The sequence below is a fragment of the Zootermopsis nevadensis genome, unplaced genomic scaffold, assembly GCF_977971745.1.
Source record: "Zootermopsis nevadensis isolate Lab colony 2312 unplaced genomic scaffold, Znev_1.0 Znev_ptg000020l, whole genome shotgun sequence".
In the NCBI taxonomy this organism is placed as follows: domain Eukaryota; kingdom Metazoa; phylum Arthropoda; class Insecta; order Blattodea; family Termopsidae; genus Zootermopsis; species Zootermopsis nevadensis.
The window spans coordinates 9,057,994-9,079,409 of NW_028259152.1; the positions used below are offsets into that span (position 1 = coordinate 9,057,994).

General features: G+C 39.4%; 1 protein-coding gene across 1 annotated transcript in view; it reads left to right on the plus strand.

Moving 5' to 3' along the window:
• The first annotated feature begins 4,567 nt into the window (after window positions 1-4,567).
• Window positions 4,568-21,416, plus strand: part of LOC110835357 (uncharacterized) — a 30,497-nt gene continuing 13,648 nt past the window's right edge. The window contains exons 1-2 of the mRNA XM_087351877.1: window positions 4,568-4,877; window positions 4,974-5,164. The gene's annotated coding sequence lies outside the window, so the exon portion shown is untranslated. The remainder of the gene's footprint in view (window positions 4,878-4,973; window positions 5,165-21,416) is intronic.

A 21,416-nucleotide genomic window follows, 5' to 3' on the forward strand; every position in this document is an offset into this window, starting at 1 on the left:
TGAGGCGTTTAGATTCACAAATCACGCAGGTGAAAGATACATATTGCAAGTGGAGTACAGGATTTCAAACGTGTTTATTTAATTATGATCTCAATCTTAAATCCTTGCTATAGTAAGAACAGTTATAAAGTGTTCCCCACTTTCTAAGATTGTAATATAACCCTGTTTCTATTTTTAAAACCACACGAGTGTTCAGCCAGTGTCAAATGTGTGTATGAGACCTCGGTCTGCAGCAATGAGAAGGTAACCCAACCACAGACGGACTGGACTTCGCTTGCAGCGTTTCGTTACTGCCCTCATTCTGATTCACGATCCAGAACAACAGACAGGAAAAATAAAACTACGGAACTCTCAAACATCAGCATTTTAACATCCTCCTTAGTCGCTTATAATGAATGTTCGAAAAAAAGATCGGAATGGATTCAGAGAATGCATTCTTACTTTCAAATAAGAATGTTCAGCTATCGGACTTTGATTTATGGCTGTTTAACAACGCTGTTTTATTTAGCGCAGGACTATGTAGAGTATGGTTAAACATGTGAATTTAGAAGTATGCGGGAAGGAAGCGGTCGTGGCTTGTTTGAAAGTAGGTACTACCATTATATATAGTTCGATTCGACCACGAAACACCTGCGCCGGCACAGTACAAATATATTGTGGTTTGGCAGGGGCTGTAATCGAAGCCAGAACCCTTTGAATACTAATATATTAAGTTAATCCGTCAGTGTAACAACCAGTCAGCTGAGTACGGGATTAAATTCAAATCCTAGAACATCATTCATCGTGTATGTCCCTCAGCGAAGTTGTAATGTCACGTAACTGCAGTGTAAGCATACGTCGTTGAACAGCATTGCATTCTTGTATGCATACATGTGACGTTTACTGTGGGATAAACAGATTTTAACTTAAAATCAACCCCGGCAAGTTTTCTTTAAGCTGTAACGAATGGCAGTGTGAGTGTCGAAAGCTTTCGAAGTGTACGTCATAGCGAGTAGATGACGGTATTGAAATAATTGTAACAGACACCTGATGTAGTGTGTTGCCACGTTGCTACGTAGAGACGAGAGGATGGGGGGAGATTCTGAACGCAGTGGCTGACTTTGACATTCAGAACAAACATACAACGCAGACACTTACTTTTATACAGGTCGCTGTACGTTTGTCTTTTTATGACAGATATCTCCGGATCAAAGTTCTATCTGTGTTTCTCGTGTTAAAAACACTTCGTTGCGCATGTTAGAATAATGTGTCCTGCGTTACACTAAGCGTAAAAAATGTAAAGTAAAAATTATAATTGGAGGAACGGAAGAAAAAATAAAGAAACTAAGAAGATAAGAAAGAAATAAGGAAACGAACTGTTTAAAGAAAGCGAAAAATACTTATTATGCCTGTAATGAATTTAAATGCCGCTGTAAAGCAACGGTTTATCATTGTAACGTACCATCAACTCCTGTCCACGAGAATTCACTGTCCCAACAAGGGTCTTTGTGTGACAGATGTTTTTCCTTTCAACCCCCCTCTTCGTGTTGTTAAACTTAAAAATCTTTTTTGGAGCTCTTTGTGATGGAACGTCTTAATTTACTGTAACACGCGTAGTCCCGTAGTACAACTGGTGAAATAATGTACCGGAAGTTAAATTTTAATTAACTACAACGTCTTCAAGACATTTATGGAAGTATAACCTTGCTTGGCTTCTGGCCGATTTCCCTCCAGGGATCTATTGGATCGCAGGTTGCGTGGTTCCGAGAATCAGTTTTGACAAAGTGGGGAAAAAAGAAATCTGTTTTCCTTCCTGGGAATCGAACTGTCGTCATCCAGCACGTAATTAGTCGCTTTACTGAATGAATCATCCAGGATATCACTCTGCTACACGTACAGATACGACCAGCGTCTCTAGTCTTAGTTGGTTTGGAAATTAGTCAAAGTGGTCTCGGAAAAAGGTCAAGTGGCGGTTTCTTGTGAACGGGGTAATTAACTTCTCTGTTCCAGGAGAGATGGGGATTTTCTTGGCCAAAAGACCGAGCGCTGAACTGAGTAGGATTTGATGTTTTCACGGCGGTGAGTTGGAAGATGGCTGTCTTCTGCATCTATCATCAGGGCGATGAGTCATTGCCCTGATGATGGAGGCAGTATGACCTCTGAAACGTCGGTAAACTTCTACCAGAATACACGGCGCAGAAACCCAGAAGACAGCAATCTTTAGCGCTAAACTAAACTGCAAAATTTTTAAAAATAATTTCCTATCATTATATGAAGAGAATGAGAATGTTTAGGCTTTAGAAAGAACTGAAAAAAAATTGCTTCATAATTTATTTTATTCACCTGACATTATTATGGTTATTAAATGAAGGAGGATACAACAGACACCGTTACAAAAATAATCCAGTTGGGAAACAAGAGTGGATGGGTGGATAAGATTGAAATAAATGGTAGAAGAACAGTTTATGAAAGTCTTGGCTGTTTTGAAATCGTCCAGGATAATAAACATACAAAGTGACATCATCAGCAAAGATTGCACTAGAGAGGTTTTTATTTGAATTGTGCCATTCGCTTTGATCCCCTCCTGATTTATTGTTTAGAGCTCTGATTAATTTTGGCGGGTTCTGTCCATAACAAAGAAGAGTGAAAATTGTGGTCTACGTGACAGGTCGCAGTGTGAAGTCTAGGAAACAGAAAATGACCCAGTGTACGAACCAATCAGTTGTTTGTTACTGTCTGTACCCCCACATTTTTATATGCAGTTATGAATGATGATGATACACTTAAAGCTTCTAGTTGTGTGGAAGCGATGCGTACATTTGGCTAATAATTATTTAATTATTTTTTATTATGTATGTTATGTGCTGACTCAGTTGCCATGACGCCAGTTGCAGAATCAGCGCAAGAAGGAAAACAAGGAAGCAATAAGTACTTAATTAATACTGATGTTGAAAATGATGTTAACGGCAATAATAATGACAGATTTCAACAGAAGATCCTGATCTGGACACCTCATCCTGACTTGGGAGTTTTTGTAGTGTTTTTCCGCAGTTCCTCAAGGCAAAAGGGATAGAACCTTAAATTAGGTCGTGATCGCTTTCTCCCAAATTCTTTCCAATTCGCTATTCATGAGTCATCCTATTATTGGACGCTGTCCGTACAATCTGACCTGTAGATCGCGGTTACCTTGTACTGGAGATAAGGAATATTTTCAACATGAAGAATTATTTGACAACTTTGTGAACCGGGATGATTCAATCAGAAAAGTGACTGGCTACGGGCTGGGAGTCAGGGGTTCGATATCATTTGCATCCAAAATGGCCCTTATGCCCACCCACGCTTTTACCAGTGGTTACCAGGGTCTTACACCTCAGGGGTAGAACACCCGGGACGTAAAGCTTACCGCTTACCTCCAGCTACTGTTGATATGAAGGATGGGAGGAGCTTTATATACACGCCCCTTATACACCATAATATTGTGGTGCTTGGGCACAGGTTTTAAACTCTGTTATAACCTTTTTGATAACGGGAAAACGGTTTATAATTATGATGTGACTTAGGCGGGGGCCAGAAGGTAAGATATACGATCGTATAAATCCCCTTTTTCTTTTTAAAGCGAGTATGCAACCACGAAGATCGCCTATTAGAAGCGTTCCATCCGTCTATCTTCATGTACGTAAGAAACAAATCGATAAGGGATAAACCGATTACGATTAAAATTAGTATTACAAAGATTTACGGGAAAATGTCCAGTTATCCAAATTGTAATGTATTCAATCGATTTGTAAACTTTCCGATTGATTTGTTGTTTCATGTAAGAGGGGCATTGACGCTAGGTGCCCTCAGAACGTAGCGGTTTTTTGGCATCTGGCGGACATACCGACGTTCTGTCACGAACCACGCTGTGTTATCTAGTCGTAAACCTGGGCTGTATATGGTACGAAATGAGCGGGGAGTGAAGGCTGTTAGGTTATATGGTAATACCTGTTTATAACGGAATCTGAAGTAACCCGATTTTTCTTACAGCCTTGGAAGTAACTTCTAGTTTGAAAGAATTGCATAAAATATATTTCGTGTGTCCATGAATTTATGACTGGACTAGAAACGATTAAATTATGACATGTAAACTGTGAAGTAAGATTTTTCTTTGTAGGTCTGTACATTTCAGTGGAACACCTATTAAAATCAATCCGTCCGTACACCTGAAATAACTTTAGAATGCTTGAACCGATTTTTATCAAGTCTGTTATTGGACAAATTAAAAGATGTTTAATCATTTCAATTTTAATTCAGATCAGTGTGAAAGGAAGCGGTCGTGAACTATTTTTACGTAACTCTCCCGGTATTTACTTGGCGGAACTACCAGGTCTTTGGGCTGAGAGTCAAACCCGGACTTCTCACTGTTGACCGCTACGCCGAAGGTGTGAAGTGGTCTCTAGGGGTGGGGGACACCTCACTTTGCCTCTCCACTATTGTACCCCTCTTTTTATGCCTGAGGTGTCTGTGTTATGTTCTATATTTAAATTGCAGAACAAAGCAAAATGAGCCGTGTTGTGTTGTGGAGCTGGTGTCTGATGACGTGCGTATGGTATTGGTTAGATAAGTAGAGCAAATGCAGTAGTCTGCCTGCCTGCTTGCCTGATCAATCTGCTGTGTGTGAATTGACTTCGTCTTGAGGAAAGCCACGGCCGAGAGGCTGTCGTGTCTTCGCCATTTGCAGTTTATCCGTTCTGCCGGTAGGTTGTACGGAGATGAGCGTCTGTTCTGTCACCAAAAACTGCTCTTCAGTGTGTTTGTAAGAAGACTGACGTGGAAGGATAACGGAAGTAATTTAATTATTTCGAAGTGGATTTTGTATTGCCTAAAATATATTTTTGGGGCTTGTCACACTTATTAAGGTGAGTTTTGTATGCTGAATAACAATTCTTTTGGATACGAAGTGACAGGCAGCATACATCCGATGCGTTTCATAATTTCTGCTCTTCATCTGACAGGTGATAGGGCCGTCTCAGGTGTGGGTATTGACTGGAATCGTGGGTTTGAATCCCACTCGAGGCGATTTTATTGTGTGTGAGGGGGCCTTGCATCAGGTTGGTCCTTCATCCAACGAGTACTACCAAGTGTATAAAAGGATTCAAAATTTGGGAAGCAATTCTGGATTAGAACAAGCCACAAGACTTAATCCGTAAGTAAAAGGTCATCAAATATGCTTATTAGAGCGGTTAAATAAAGGAGAATGACACATGCCAGGACATGTAGTACTAAAGGGCGTGATAAAGTTGTAAACAATTTTAGACGGAAGCGCTGAAAATAAGAGACAAGGAAGACTTTGACGTAGTTGAGACAAATTTTAAATGGACACCAAAGGAACATTGACAAGCTAAGGATAGGGTCCGATGGCGGGTTCTTATCAACACGATAATAAACACTTAGGGATCCATAAAAGACGGGGAACTTCTTGGGTAGCTAAGCGACTATCAACTTTCCAAAAAAAGACTACACTAGTCACTTAATTAGTAGGAATGTTAACAAGTAAAGTTTCTTGCTATCTGTCTGCCAGGCAGTGAGCGTGTAGTGTGTTATCAGTGTTTATCTCCTTAACGCATAGTGGTAATTATATGTACCACTTGCTTTAACATTCAATAACTCGCCCAGTTCTCCCACTGAGTGCTGTTATTTTATAACCAGATGATCTTTGTAATTGATACGAGCTGTTTTATTTGCGGTAGGAACTAAATTTTCACGTATTATTTAGATGCGATTCGCTTTTAAAGGGTTAAAAAATGAGTGTAATTATTCTTTGAGTGGTCTGTTTGTTACCACGTACGTCGAGTTCCGTAATACGAATTTATCGATAAACTAAATAAACTATAAATAGCTTTTGTAAAATCTTGTACCTTGTAAAGTAGTTCGTTGTTTTTTACATAACAGGAGTTTCACGATTTCTAGACATCACATTATATTATTAGGGCGATGAACGCAAGAGGGCTGAGATGAACGGTTTATGAAAATTGGAAATGCTGAAAAGGAAATGCACCCAGAATTATCGGTAGGGAAAACACGCACATAGGAGACAGGGGCATAGGTGGGACGATAATATTAAAATTTATCGTGGAGAAATGCGTTAAATAATTGTTAATTGATCAAGGGAGAACTTATAGAGTGAGGTTAATTAATACATTCTAAGGTTATGTAAAGATGCTATATCAACTATATAATTATTTACTGTTAGGACTGCATGAGATTAGAGGATATTATTTACTGTGAACGGAAGAGAATGGAGGAGGAGGCGGTCGTGGCCTATTTTAAGGTGCAATCTTGACATAGTTCTTTAACCGCTTCCTCTAGGCTAAAATTCAGCCGCTCGCCAGTGATTACATAGCGTCTTGTAACTTGTAACATAAATTTTGTGTTTTATGGCGAAACGTTCCGTTATCTGGCGAGACTTGTGAACTACGCAAACAGTTCTTGTCTCGCGTATTGATGACTTAAACCAGCTAATTTAACCAGATCTTTGTGGCTATGACTTGGATGTATCCTTCAATTAGAATAAGTTTCTTCGTTTATGACAACGGTGCTTTGCCATAGGTGTTTTATCGCAACTTCATATTCCTTTTTAAGATTATGAGCTGCAAATTATTATAGCTCCTCCCAGCTGCTTTTCCAGTGTCTGTTGGTGTACAAGTGTTCATTCGATTCTGGGTGTAACAGGATGTAATGAACTTTAGTCCCTACTGATTGTTCTTTATACAGTCTGGATTGATTTTTTTACATTAACAAATAGTTTTCAGACGTGAATATCAGGGGGTTGATTCCCGGCACGACTGCTAATTTGTATATATATACTATTTTATGTAGCTGTTCTTCTAAAATAGGAAAATTGCTACGTTGTAAATTCAGTCACCCAGTCTCTCACCTGATTGGTACCTGGGACCTCTTTCCTTGAATATAATGATAATATATTTTTTTGTTCCACGGAAGTTAATATTTAGTATCGGATTATCTGCGGTCTGAGCGCTGTTGATTCGACAGGCTTGCCGCATGGCGGCGTTGTCATCGCCCAGCTGAGGCTGAGAGCCGGTTCACCGATAAGCTGTCGGTTGTGTATCTAGAACGATAAATTTTAATGTATATCTAACATCAAAATTCATTATAGGAACACTGTGTTTGACATCGTTATCTGAGAGTTTATTTGATACACTCGACGTTTCGATAGTTGGTTCTACGGCCATATTCACGTGATTGGTTGTCGTTGTGCTGAGGTATTTATGACGCTTTTATTTTTCGTGGCAACGGCTGGGATATAATCCGAGTTCTTTGGAATACAAGGTCAATACGATAAACACTATACTACCTGTGTGGTTAACGTGTTCGATTCCAACCGATGTCACTTGACAACCGATGGACTGAAGGCACGATTAAAGTCGTGTATATTAAATTTACTTCAAACAGTGGACTGTGTCTATAGTAATATTTGCAGAGTGAAACAGTCATTGTCACATAAATTTAGAGAACCACCAAAACTCCTCAAAATTTGTGAGGTGTTTTCCGAGGAACAAGTTCGTGTGGGCAATACGACTTTAATTATTATGCAAAATAAATGCTATTGGCTATTTGGTATAATAATAAATATTGATAAGATAGGAGGGAGGATGAATTTGTACGCATTTTTCATATCTTCCATGTGTACTACATGCCCCACCAATCACATTTCCCTATATTTACACTCAGTGATATTTGGTAAAGAGTACAATTATGAAGTTATTCATTATATAATTTTCTCTGTTTCCCTATTATTTCAACACAGCATGGATTAAAATATTTTTATTAACATCCACTTGCTCCCGAAAATGTGAAAGATCAAACTTCACTTCCATGGAAAGGGAAAAAATGTAAAATCATATCTAGGATGAAGACTGTCATCTGAGTTATTTATTGCGACGTGTAGTCTGCCCTGATAAGTGCCTCTGAAACGTCGGTGAACTTCTATCGGACTCTAGGCGTAACAACCCAGAAGACAGCTTGAAATCGCACTATTATTTTGTGTACCTTATTTGTACTTATGCGTACATGGGAGATGGTAAACAAAAGATTCTAAACTGAACGGTAGCATGCGTTCTCCATATCGAATCTAATTTCCTGCGGAATGTAATGTCGTTCTCAAATGTTTGGATATTTTCAAAGGATTTGTCACTTCCGATTCACGCAGTTTGAAAAATACTGTTACAGACGTTTTCTGTTGTTCCTTTTCCGTGATGTTTGTTGAGCGAAAGGCAGCCGGAATGATTTTTTCCCTCCCCAATCGTACACAATGGAGACGATTCATCTGTGCTAAATACATGTGGCAGGGGGTGTTGAAGGAGCAGCTGCCTGCTCGTGATGGAGCTTACGACTGGTTTACGACCAGAAAGGACCACTCCAATACAGGAAGAGAGTTGACAGAAAAGGCCCCGGCATTTGGCTATAAACGAGACTCTTCCATTCTACTGTCTTCAGCTTACCTTTTCCCTGACAACTATGGTAAACCAGACAAGCAATAAAACCATTAGCCCAACTTAATACATGCGGGTTAGATTTCCGATGTAATTACATTTCTCTATTGATTGATTTGGTCATGAATATCAGCTCAGAAAGTGACTATCCAGGATTCTAATTCAGAGCTGATTCATCGTAATAACTAAGGTTACGCACACTCTGTAAGCGTTTTCATGCCAAATTAAGTTCACGCGGTTTTCCGCGAGTTGAAAATTACGTTTGTATGGACGTGAATTCGCGCGAAATTCACTGCAGCATAATCGCAGTCATAGGCATTAACGGCACACCATGAAAGTGTTCAGGGTAAGATTTCAGGTTCTCACGGTTATGAATTTACAGATGACGGATCTTCTGGAATTTTGTTCTGTGTGGTTTGACAGTTATTTACCGACGTTTGGGAGGTTCTTACTGCCGTCATCATGAAGACGATTAAACGCTAGTTAATATGTACTAGACTGCATGGTGCAACATCCCTGAAGACTGACATTTCTATCCACTTCACTTACTGGGCTTGGCATTCAATGCCACTCTAAGATTCTACATTACCTTTCTGTTGAGGACATTATTAATTTTGCTTCATCAGAAAGCTATGTACACACCACGTTATCTGCTTCAAGGCCAAAAGTACAGTGAGGATCACAAAGGGTCGTAACGAACTTCAACGTGTATGCTCTTAAAAATTGTTTCTCAAATGGTCACGAAATTTCTCCCTTCATAAAACCCGGTGATTCGTTATCACGCTCGTAACAGCCTGTCATTGTATCTTATCGAGTCACTTGAATCTAGGCCACAACCTCACACCATGTTACTCTAAGATATATTTTAATATTATCTTCATATATGTGCCGAGATTTCCTAGGTGGTCCCCACATTTGAGAGCTTTCGGACTAAAATTCTGTATGTTTTTCTTATCTACCCAGTGGATGTCAGATGTCAGAATAATCATCACGGCTGAGGTTCGTAATGGACACCTTCCGGTTAAATGTCAAGAAGCGTTGTCGCTTAATCTAATGTACTCCATATGTTCACTATACTCCGAAAAACGTGGTTCGATTACTGTGAAATACAGATTTGAACTTAGTGTCTCATGGCTTTTCGAACTTTGGTTATCGTTACGGTTGTAAGGAACAACGTTCATTCAACCATGACATGTGTTCTACGTCGCAACGTCGTCGTCTGATCTTTCTTTCTTTCTTTCAATGGACGACATCCGACCCTGTCGCTTGTTTGGTTAAAGTCCTTTCATTATCATGAAAATGAGAGCACGTAAATCACAGTCCCGTTAATTGCATAGCTCAGGTCGTGCCATAGCAAGCTACAGTTTTCCAACAAAGTAACCCACTAGCACCGTCTTCAAAATACGATACGCGTTCAGCTGGCCACGACACTCCACTTTTAAGAAACACGAAAGTTCGACACCGGCTCACCACTAGACATTTCTGAGCAATAGCCTCACCATCTATTTCTCTAAACAATGTTTCCCATAGATTCTAATCTCAAGGTGTTTCAACCAAAATCTTTTACTTGTTTCTCATTTCCACCATAAAGTAACTTTAAGATAGCTTCCATTGGTTGACATTCTTATTACTTATTTCGAATCTTCAGGATGTAGACCATTACTGTATAGTTTATTTGTTGTTTAACTAAAACAATATTAAGCACGCAGCTTGTTTGATTTGAAGTGTTCGTGCAGTAAAAAGCAGAATTTTAAAAATGTCATAGTACAGGTACAGAAAAAAGTTATAAACATTCTTCCAAATTCTTAGTTTTCATATATCAGATTCTGATAGTCGCGTATTATTGCATTGCTACTTATTTATTCAGGGCTGCTTAACTCTACAGTCGTACGTTTTAACGGTTTGTGTAACTTCTGTTTTTGGGGATAGGTCACCTTAATTGTTGTCCGACGTTTCGGCAAACATTACATGCTGAAGATCACAATGACAAGAATTTTAACGGTTGCTCTACCGGCATTGCTTTTCTTTGCCATTACTCAGTCATGTTACATTTTTTCTTTTATGGGAATGGAGGAAACAAAACATGAACTTAATATTTTGGTCTGTAAACCCAATTTTAATGTACAATTTGGATCTTTTGACGTAGATTGGAGAATGATCTAATCATTGATGGAAGTAGAGGAATATGCTGGGAAGATGTGAAGTGAAATTAGATAAGTGGGCGTAGGGTCCAAAGGCTTGCAATTATGAACACTAATAAACCGTCGGATTTTGTAAAGGCATGGGATTTCATGACTCGTGAGTGGGGACAACTAAAAGCCGTTGACGTAAGACCCTTCACCGTGACGTTTGTCACTACAGAGCGTTGGTGTTATCTGTTTTAAAAAAAGTGGGGTCCAAGTGGGTTTCTTCTTCATTCCACAAGTCCCGGATTCTGCGAAGCCAGTTGATAAGTTTGAGGGTTTCTGAACTGTTCTTCCCATCTGCACCTAGGCCTCAGTGTCCATTTCAGTCTTAAAGAGCTGGGACAAGGCAGATTTTAAGTTTCCTGAAAGATAAAAATATGAAGATGACATAAAATTATTAGATGTAGTGTAGTCTGGTTGTTGTCTAAGACTCCTCATACACGTCGCCGTGAGGACCTCAAATCTCACTAAACGTGTGCTGTTGTCTCCCTATGCTATTATTTATCATGTTTCTTCTTTATATTATTCTAATCTTATTCTCCAGCTTTCTTTGTATTCTTGTGGCCGAAGGGAGAAATGAAATAGTTGGCATACGTAGAAAGGCGGGCACAAGATTCAAACGCATGGGAGTTGTGATGTAATTGAAAGTAAATAGTGTACTCGTAACTCGAACATTGTGCGTTCAGAGTCTGAAAGGGAATTTTTCCTGTGTGACAGCACAAATTTCACTGTTTCTCTTACCAAATACAATATCAAGGTAACTGATATGATATCAGTGAAATGCAGTGAGGGATATGGCTGCAGATAAGGTACAGTCCTTGCAAGTGAATTTTGTGCCGTTTTGTGCGGTCACTTCTTTGCTACAGTCAAAACATTTTGTGTGGGTCGATGAGTTTTTGCTGCGCAGGAAACTTGGTCGAGTTCACTCTCAGAAATTTTCCTTGAGAATTCAAGTGAGGAGAATTTGTGGTCATACTAGGGTGTATGAAAAAATTGGTTCTTATATAGACTGAAGAAAGTGAAATGCAAAATTATGCGTAGCTAGGCGAGAGAGAGAGTTGTGCGAAGTAAAAATCAAGCTTGAATTCATGTCACTGAATTCCGTTGTAACTAACTGTTATTTTATCTTAACTTCTCTGATACGCTGCCACTACTGATCCTTTGCTACTGATACAGGACATCTTGTTTTATTTTCTCTCATGTCCATCATCATATCTCGCCTATTGCGCAAGCCGGGAACCAGGGTGGAAAAATGGAACAGTTGTTATGTTCAGGCCACAACCATCGTTTTAAGAACCTTTGTATTTTTCGTTTGGTGTTCTGAATAAGTTCTTTCGTCCAGTTTGTACAGGTGAATGGCGGGATATTCATGCTTTTAAATAGGCCACGGGATCTTACGCCACGCTTTCCAATTCCATAATTCGCAGTTATTGTCATTCGATTTATGCAATTGATAAAACATTACAAAATAATCCAAGGAAACTAGTCGTTTTTCTTGTTTTATTTTATCACGCATAATCATCGTCTCGTCTCATCCAATCATAATTCACTTCTGCAGGTGGTACAACGTCGTTAAGTGTGAAACTGTCTTCGTTGACAAACGGGGTGTCGCGATGATGTTAATTCAAACGCGAGTCCATACATTTAACAGCAGGATACAAAGTGTGGCAGTAGCGGTGAGGTCTTACCCAGGTCCTCTCTGTTGTAACGTCATGCATTCTGTATGATTCTCCTCCTCTTCTTTTTCTGTCCATTTCCATTGGCCATCCTCCGCCTTACATCTCCATCCCGATAACCTCACCCTGAAGATGGAAACGGTATATCCCTATGAAACGTTGGTAACTGCCACAATAACTACACGGGGTCACAACCGAGAAAACCACAATACATAGTTACTACTGTGAGTACAAAACCTCACATTGATAGTCCCTGTTTTAGCGTCTCATCAGTTTGAGCTATTTTTTGTTAAATTATTACTGGCCGTGCATTTTTTAAAACAAGGCATTTCAGTTTTACTCTTCTTGTTCCTAAAACGTGTATTTGTTACAAGTGGAGAGCTAACTTCACTTCTAACGGAAATATATGTAGATGTATTTAATTGTAACTAACTAACTAACCAACTTGATGGCTTACTGAACCCGAAGGTTCATCACCGAATTAACCAAAGCCCTCCACCGGACCCTGTCCTGGGTAAACGAAATCCAGTCTCCTTCATCTCCTATCTCCCATAGATCCCGCCTGAGATTATCCTCCCATCTACGTCTAGGTCTCCGCAGCGGCCTCTTTCTCTCAGGTTTCCCAACCAATACCCGGTGCACACCTCTTTAATTGTATTTATAATAATTTTAATTCTTTTGGGTGGAGAAAAACACTTTAGTTTAGCGAGAATATGGCATGTTTATTCTAAGAATACACGCACACACATGTATATATCGCACAACGTTTCTGTAGGTGATTTGTTATGTGGTGAGTTACTGAACTGGACTGTGTTTTAGTGTGAGCTGCCACACAGAAAATGAGGATCCCTAACCAAACACGCACTTTTTCACACAGTGCCAGGGTTTGAGAACCCACTTACCCTCCTGCAGTATCTCCCCCAGACATCTTCATCCTCAGACCTGCCTTCAATTTAGAGGTTTGTGCTGTCAATCCTAATGTAACTTTATCTTTTCTTTCTATTTGTTTTCGTAAATCACTTGAAGTATGCGTCACTTCTGGGTTTGATGTCCCTAGAATACTGTAGAATTCCTTGTGAAGAATTTAAAAACCAGACTACTTTGTCAAGATACTTAATAATTCTCCTTAATAAGTTTAAAATTAACTTATGGATGTTTATCAAACTTTGTACCATCACGTGTGATGAAAACTAATTTGATTGCACATCTTTCAGTTAGACTACCCACACTGGCATGGCTGCAATGCACACTTATGAGGTGAAAATTACACTATAATTTAATCCTTTATAGGATAGTGGTAACTATGTGTACCACCTCCTTTAACGTTCAGTGACGCGGCATATAGCCATAATAGTCCCTTTATCACTTTTAATTTGGTTTTTGAGAATAAAAAGCACATTTTTGTGAACGGTATTTAAAGACTGCACTTTGTAGGTGTGTTTTCTTGGAGGTAGGAACCGAATTTTTTTTCATTGTGTTGGTGTAGTGTTCTTAAAATTTATGTGGTAAAAGATATTAAAATGTGATGATTTTTAAGTTATAGTTGGTGAAATACAAAATGACAACATGGCGATTTTTTCATTTTTTATCAGGGATTTTATGTCAGTTTTTTATCAGGGATTTTCTATCAATTTTTGCGGTATCATAACTGGTCGCTTACAAAATTGTATGAGCGGTCTTATAATTTTTATTTTATCATTTAAGTATTATAATCTACTGACAGAACCTGTACTTGGGTGGATAAGTTGAAATAATTGCACGATTTATATTGTCCAGTGACAGAGACTAGCTCTATCTAGGGGACCTAACAGAGTAGGTACCTCTCACCTGAAGACGGAGACAGAACCAGCCTCCGAAACGTCGTGGTTTTAAAGAACAGACAATGGAAAAAGTCCTGACAATGAATAATTTTAAGTGTAAACTACCGTCGTCAAAATCCTTTAGAATTGAAGTAGATCGTATTATTTAATCACTAAGTCATGAGGCATTTCGTCGATTAACTGAGATGGAAACTAATTGATATTATGAGAACTAGGAAGAGGGGCGAATGATTTGGCTGGGATGGGCATAATATGTTATTACGTAAATAAGAATGTTTGCTGAGTTAGGGATCAATGTTCAATAGTTGCTTTTTGTATAACCTTATTCAGACATACAGTAAACACCAAATACGCAATACATTTCACGAAATTTTAAGATACGGTTTGTTAGTCATGGTTTGTTGATCTTCGCACCTTGAGTACGTCATGATCTTCAGACATTGTCCTTCTTTACTTGTATTCTGAATATCTGTTATGATGACGTTACCTTAGTCACAAATTATGGCGTGTAAGTGAATTGTTTCTTCTTACCAATTATAAACATAGATCAAGAATGGGGAACATGGTGGTAAGGAGAATGCTAGATCTAAGGGAATGGTAGGAACTACAGGTTGGAGGGGTGCGTGTGAATTACCACAGAAATTAAACCTGGTATTTTTATTTTTTTAACGACGCTGTCGGTGTCAAGACTATATAGCGTCGGACGAGAGGATGGCAGTGAGTAATGAATTGGAAAGGATGTGGAAGGAAGCGGTCGTGGCCTAGTTTAAGGTATTATCTCGGAATTTGGCTGGAGGGACTTACGAAAACCGCGTAAACCTGTCAGGATAGCCGGTATCCAGGCCGAGATTTGATCCCAGGACCTCCCGAATACAAAGCAGTATGTGAACCTGTTTGTAATAGTGTGTCTAATTTAGTAATATTTTTAATAAATTGTTATTACTTTTCAATGAACTGACCTCGTTTATAACCTTGCTGTTCGCGAATCGTTAAGAAAGTGGCTCCAGATCTCGAAAATGGATGATAACCACTGTTGCAAGACAAAAATAACAGATTATCAGATTAAGAAGTTGGCCAGTAAAATACCGGTTTTGAGACTTGTTGATACTTATTTGTTTAACCCTGACCTACACTCTGTAGAATGCTACTCCATTAATTGGCTAGCTCTTCACGATTGTGGGATCATTATTATACTCCATATTTGGCTGAGGGAGAAATGAACTGTTAATTCAACTTCCGAATACAGAATTTCATGTAAATATGAAGATCCTTCGTGGAAGACGTATCACATGATTAATGGCGTACCGGCCGCACGATGGAAGCAGAACAATTGCTTTCACATTACTCCACATTAGGAGTGTTCAGCATTTTGCCCCAGTCCAAAGGCAAGTAAAGTAGGGTGACGCGTTTGGTTTAAGTTCGTGAGGAACCTGGTTTCAGTTATGAGCAGACTTGATTGAAGTCTTAGACGGAATTTTTTATTAATTTCAAGTAAATGCGTGGAGACTGGATCTGACCTGTTTTTCCCAGTGATGTCGTCTGAACATTATATATTTTTAGATGTTAATATAATATATAAATGATTAAATTGTATTTTCTTTAATTTATAAATTAATATAATACGTGTAGGTGCACATATTGGTTGTCCAGTAATGAAGGATGCAGAAAATAAATGAAGTTCTGGGTTGTTGCACCGTGTAGTCTGGTAGAAGTTTACCGACGTTTCAGAGGTGCTTGCTGCCGTGATTATGTAGGCAGCAAGCAACTCCGAAACGTCTATGACTACAGACTACACGACGCAACAACCCAGAAGACAGCCATTTTAAAAGCATTCCTTGATTTATGTATTGATAATAACAAACAGAAAGGAAGGAAGGAAGGAAGGAAGGAAGAATGAACACATTAATATTGAAATAAAGCAAATAGGACGGAAGATATAAAGAAAGAATACACGAAGATAACGAAAAAATGAGGGAGGGGCAGAGAGAAAGGAAGAATAATACTTGATTGTCTTTTATACTCTTCCTGCAGGAAGCTAATAAAACACGGGTTTTTGATAAGAAAGATAAGTTTGAACCATGTGCTAGGATATGTAATTCGTAATGACTTATTATCGTCTGGACAAGAAACAGAAATGCGAGAGATTCGTTTCTTCAAACTGCAGTGAGTCTGTCAGACTTATCTTGACCTTCACCTTGGCTAAAAAAAGTCTGGTTCAAAAACCACAGGGCTACTGCATGACAGTCATAAAATGTGATATTACTCAACTCTACCACTGACTTGGGAGTTTTAAACTTACTGTTACTATTTTGTAAGAAAACTATTGTTTTTATGAGGTATGTGAAACATGTTTATGGCATTGTCGTGGTCCACATGTTTATTTGTGTCTTCCGTCTGAAATCATTTTTAAAGAATTTACCGACATTACTGAAATTGGTATGGATATCATGACAACTGAGCCTGTAATTCTTTAACGTTAGTAGCAGTATGAACGGTACGTCGTATGTGTGTAGTATTAGCCAAAGGATGCTTAGAAATGGTACAAGAATTGAATCTTATAAACCGTAAAATGGAGAAAAATGCAACTTAATTAAAATATTTGTTCTAACATGCCTTTTATGTGAATGTAAGAGAGATTTATAGTCATTAATATTAGAATGTTTCAAAACATGTCACAGTAAACTTGTCAGTTAAACCGTTCGATACAGAAGATACGAGCAACAAATGTGTTACGTGATTTCTTCCAGATATTTATTTGAATTTAAATGAGCACTTGGTCAGTTTGTTGTCGTAGTTTTCAGTTTATCAGACGTTTCTGTCTGAATTACACCCGTAAAGTCCATGCGAGGATAATTGTAAAGGTGAGAAGGATTTGGAAGGAAACAGTCGCAGTTTATTTTTAGACACCATCTTAGTATTTTGTTGGAGCAAATGGGGAAAATACAGAAAACCCCAATCAGGACAGCCGGTCTCCGGGCGAAATATCGAAATTTGGACAACCCGAACACGAAGGAGGAATGTTAGCCGATACTCTGCGACTTTCGGCTTCGACTTGTCAGTGAGCTTGGTATATTCTGGTACATCCATTCTTGCAAGGCTCGTATGTTTGTTGGGCAATTTAAGAACTGCCCAACAAACAAACATAAACCTGAATGCGGTCACATGACCGCTCGTAGGCCGGACCACTCCTCTCAAGAATATCTGAGATGCTTTATCCAGTTTTGCTGAAGAGACCGACCGCTGACGTCAGGATTTATATGTTGTGTTCTTGGCTTTTGAACCTCTGCACATGTTTGGTGTCCGTTGGAGCACAGTGCACATGAATGTGCACGGTTCATGTATTTAGGAGTACATTCGCATTGCAGGGTTGTCCAGATACTCATCCCGAGCCAATTTCACGCTGAGTTGAAGTTTAACTGCTTTGCAGCAAGAACGTCAAACTGAAATTAACCCGATGATTGTGATGATGAAGTTAATAATGGGCCTATCTTCACAGAGGAGTGTTTTTTGTGAAGCTGGTAGTCTTTCATAGGTGCCTGCTTCTGGATCCTGTCGTCATGGCGATGGTATCCATGCCATAAAGTCGTAACGTCGAGTAAATAATGCTCCGCGCTTTCTAGACCTTTACACCAGATTGGCTGCATGCTTCTACCGCCTTCTCGGGCAAAGAACCACCAGTTATTATTATTATTACTATTCAGTGTTCTGTCTTACGACAGGTCCATTGCTCTGCCCAAAAAGAGTTCGCCAGTTTTCCCTATTCTCAGCTTCTCGTTTTAATTCCTGGAACGTCATCTTCTTTCCTTGTTTCAGATCGTCGGTTAGCTGTATCAGTCTTCTTCCCAGTCCTCGCTTTCCTTCAACCTGGCCTTCGATGATATCACTCAGTAACTCATTCCTTCTCATAATATGTCCCAGCCAGTTAGCTTTCCTTCGTGTAATCGCCTGCAGAATGTTTCTTTGCTCGTAGACTCTCCTCAATACTTCTTTGTTGGTCACTCGATCCGTCCACCTGATCTTCTCTATTCTTCTCCAACACCACATTTCAAAACTCTCCAGGTATTTCTGTTCCTTCTTCCTGAGTGTCCAAGTCTCTGCTCCATACAGCGCGACACTCCATACGTAACACTTCACTAGTTTCTTCTTCATCTCCAAGCCCAACTTGCTAGTGAGAAGTATCCTCTTCTTGACGAAAGCTGCCTTGGCCATGGCTATCCTTGCTTTTACTGCCTTGGTGCATAGGGCGTCCGTCGTGACTATGCTTCCCAAGTACTTGAAATGCTCCACATTCTCCAGCTGTTGGTTTCCAATTACAACGTTCAATGGTTCTGCTGTCGGTGCTATCCTCATTACCTTTGATTTTTCAATGTTGATTTCCATTCCATACTCTCTACCTGTTTCCACTAACTTGTCCATCATGTTCTGTAATGATGGACAAGTTAGTGGAAACTAACCACCAGTACACGTATTGAATGTGCCACAGAGTCGGTCTGGGCATTGTGGTAGCAAGAAGGAAGGTATCCCTAACAGACCTTTAGTCATCCAGCGCTTAACCAGTCACTTCACCGCCTGATCTACAACAACGACCACAAGGAACATTCGTCAAAAGGTGACAGTTATAGTGTTAGAGTGTCCGCATTACAAATAAATTAAGCCGTAGGATTTGTGGGATTTAAAGTTTTCATGGAGGCAGTAAGGACCTCTGAGAGGCTGGTAAACTTTTACCAGACTGCATGGTGCTGCAACCCAGAAGACAGCCATCTTCATAAAGTAGGCCGCTTACAGATTTCTTTCCGTTGCCAATCTAAAATTTGTTTCTTATCCGCGCCATGAAGGCGATAGGGGGTGTGGTGGTGAATGTCCACGCATTCTGGGCCTCGGCAGTAGACGAAGGTGAGATGCAGTACTTAGGTAGATTTGCTCCCGGGGGGAGAACCCGGTCTGGTCTTGGTGGCGAAGAGAAAGACAACGTCCCTGTAGGGAATCGGCCTTAAGTCGTCCCGTAGCCCTCCAGACGATGTATGGAGCTTCCTGTGGACTTAATACAATACAAATATTTTCTTACGTATAACATGACATGGCGTAGGTTATCGTGGTGGTCCGCACTTGTTCTCGGGTTAAGTTACCAGTAATCTACATTCGTGATTGTCGTATTGTGTACCTACATGCCATATTCACGTTCCAAGCATTGTTTTGGTAGAGACAATGTTATTTTGATGACTCAGTATCCGTTCTTTTGTTACATAGTAAAATAAGTAAACAGTTGTTTGTCATGCATCACCTGTTGTCATCATAAATATATTTACGTTTATGATTTGGGGGTTTTATTGCCGCCTTCTGGGGTGCTGTTCCTGCGTCTTATGGTTGTATAAGAAACTTTCGGACGAACATGCGGCTTCCATCTGCAGGTATGTTTATTTCAGGTACCAGGATAAGGAATTAGGAAACTCATTCCGTTCTGTCTGGTGTGATACAATGATGCATACAGCGATCTGTAGCCTATCCACCGTTGTTTTGTCGCCAGGTAACCATACACGAGTTAACAATGTTGAGTGAGGAGAGTGTCTACGTTATGGACTTTACAACCGGTGGTTCGAGTACTGACGGGGGCAGAGACTGGCTATAAAAGCTCGCCAAGTCTCCTGTCTGGTGGATATCAGCGTCTCTTTCCCCGTGGTAAAGCGGCAGGGGAATAAAGTAGCCCTTAATTTTGTACCCAGAATGCATGCGGATATACATTCACTCCATACGTCTTCATGGCGTGGCGTTTAGTTAAACACCGGGGTCAACTTTGTCTTTACCTCTTGACAGGACCTCGTATGGGTCGGACCATAGTTAGTAACGTGTTGCAGTGTTCTTGGGTGTTGGCTCGCCGTTGTAGTGGGATGATTTATTTCCTATAAAACTATAATATTAATGGAGATTTATAAACCTGTCGGGTTCTTAATCTACCGTGTTGCCCCTAAATTCCCCTAAATTAGACTTGCTATTACATACAGATTCACATGTTTCTCTGGTTAAGTTGACAAAATCAGTCATTAGTGAGATATTGTCACTGGTTTTGCTTCGTTGTTTTCTCACAGTACCAGGTTTTAACTTTTGTTGTGATTGGTATATGTCGTTCCAAGCACGCAGTAAATCCATGGGAATGTTAAAAGTTTTCCGTCTTACCAGTTTTTGATATATTCAGCGATTCAGAGGAACGCAACCTCTGCGTGTGACGAGTGTAATCTGTATTGGAAATTACTTCTTGTCGAAGTTGTATGGACTTTTTTTCGTTCCCATTGCTTTGATAAAAGTTGAAGAGATAGAAGTGTCAAGTTAAATCACATTTTCAAGGTCTGCACAACGTGTTTCCTTTTTATTATTTACATAATTGGAGGAAAGGAAAACCTTGAAGCGTTTTTGATAAAGTGTATTGATAAAGTATACAACACTATTTCTCCTAGTCTATAGACTTGTCTGTCTTATCTACCGTTTTAAAACTGATATATAAGGGAAATGGTTTATATAGGGTGATAAGGAAAATAATATGTCGCTGAATAAGTGCGTTATTCATTTAATGACTCGTGTTAGTTACAAGAAACTCAACAGGAAGTCACAGTATAGTATTGATTGATTTTAAAAAGCGGTGTAAAGTGATGCAGTTTCTGACGAATAGAAAGGAACTCGTAAAAATTGTAGCGTGTATATCTTGTTAACACGTGACTTGCTTAGTGACTGACTAATTTACAGTAATTCATTGACCGATTAAATAATTAATTTACTAACTGATTTGTTACGTGACTGACTAATTAACAAATAGACTAAGCGACTAACAAAATCATTCAGTGAATAGCTGAGTAAATGGTTGAGCGTCTAGGTCAGCGGTACAGGTTCTCCTTAGTTGTTCGCTGTGGTTCAATGTAAAACTTCTTAAAAATGTATAAAGGAAAAAAAAACTGTCGTCATCAGGATCTATATTGAGCTAGCTTAACCCATATCACATCTTATTACCTGTTTTATGGGATGTATTTTTTTTAACCCGGCACTTGTAAGCTGACCTGACAAATACCTTCTTCTCATGAAGTTTGAAGTCTAAAGTTTGTATAAGCATAACAAAATTTCTTGTTTTCATGAATTACCCTCAACAACGGAAGGTGAAATTGTTCAGATCTTTATGATGCAGTGATTTTGATCAAATGCAAACGCAGCATACACGATCTTGAGCCGGTTCTATCCACCTCCCATCTTCATTACTTGCTCCTGTAAGATCCATCCTAG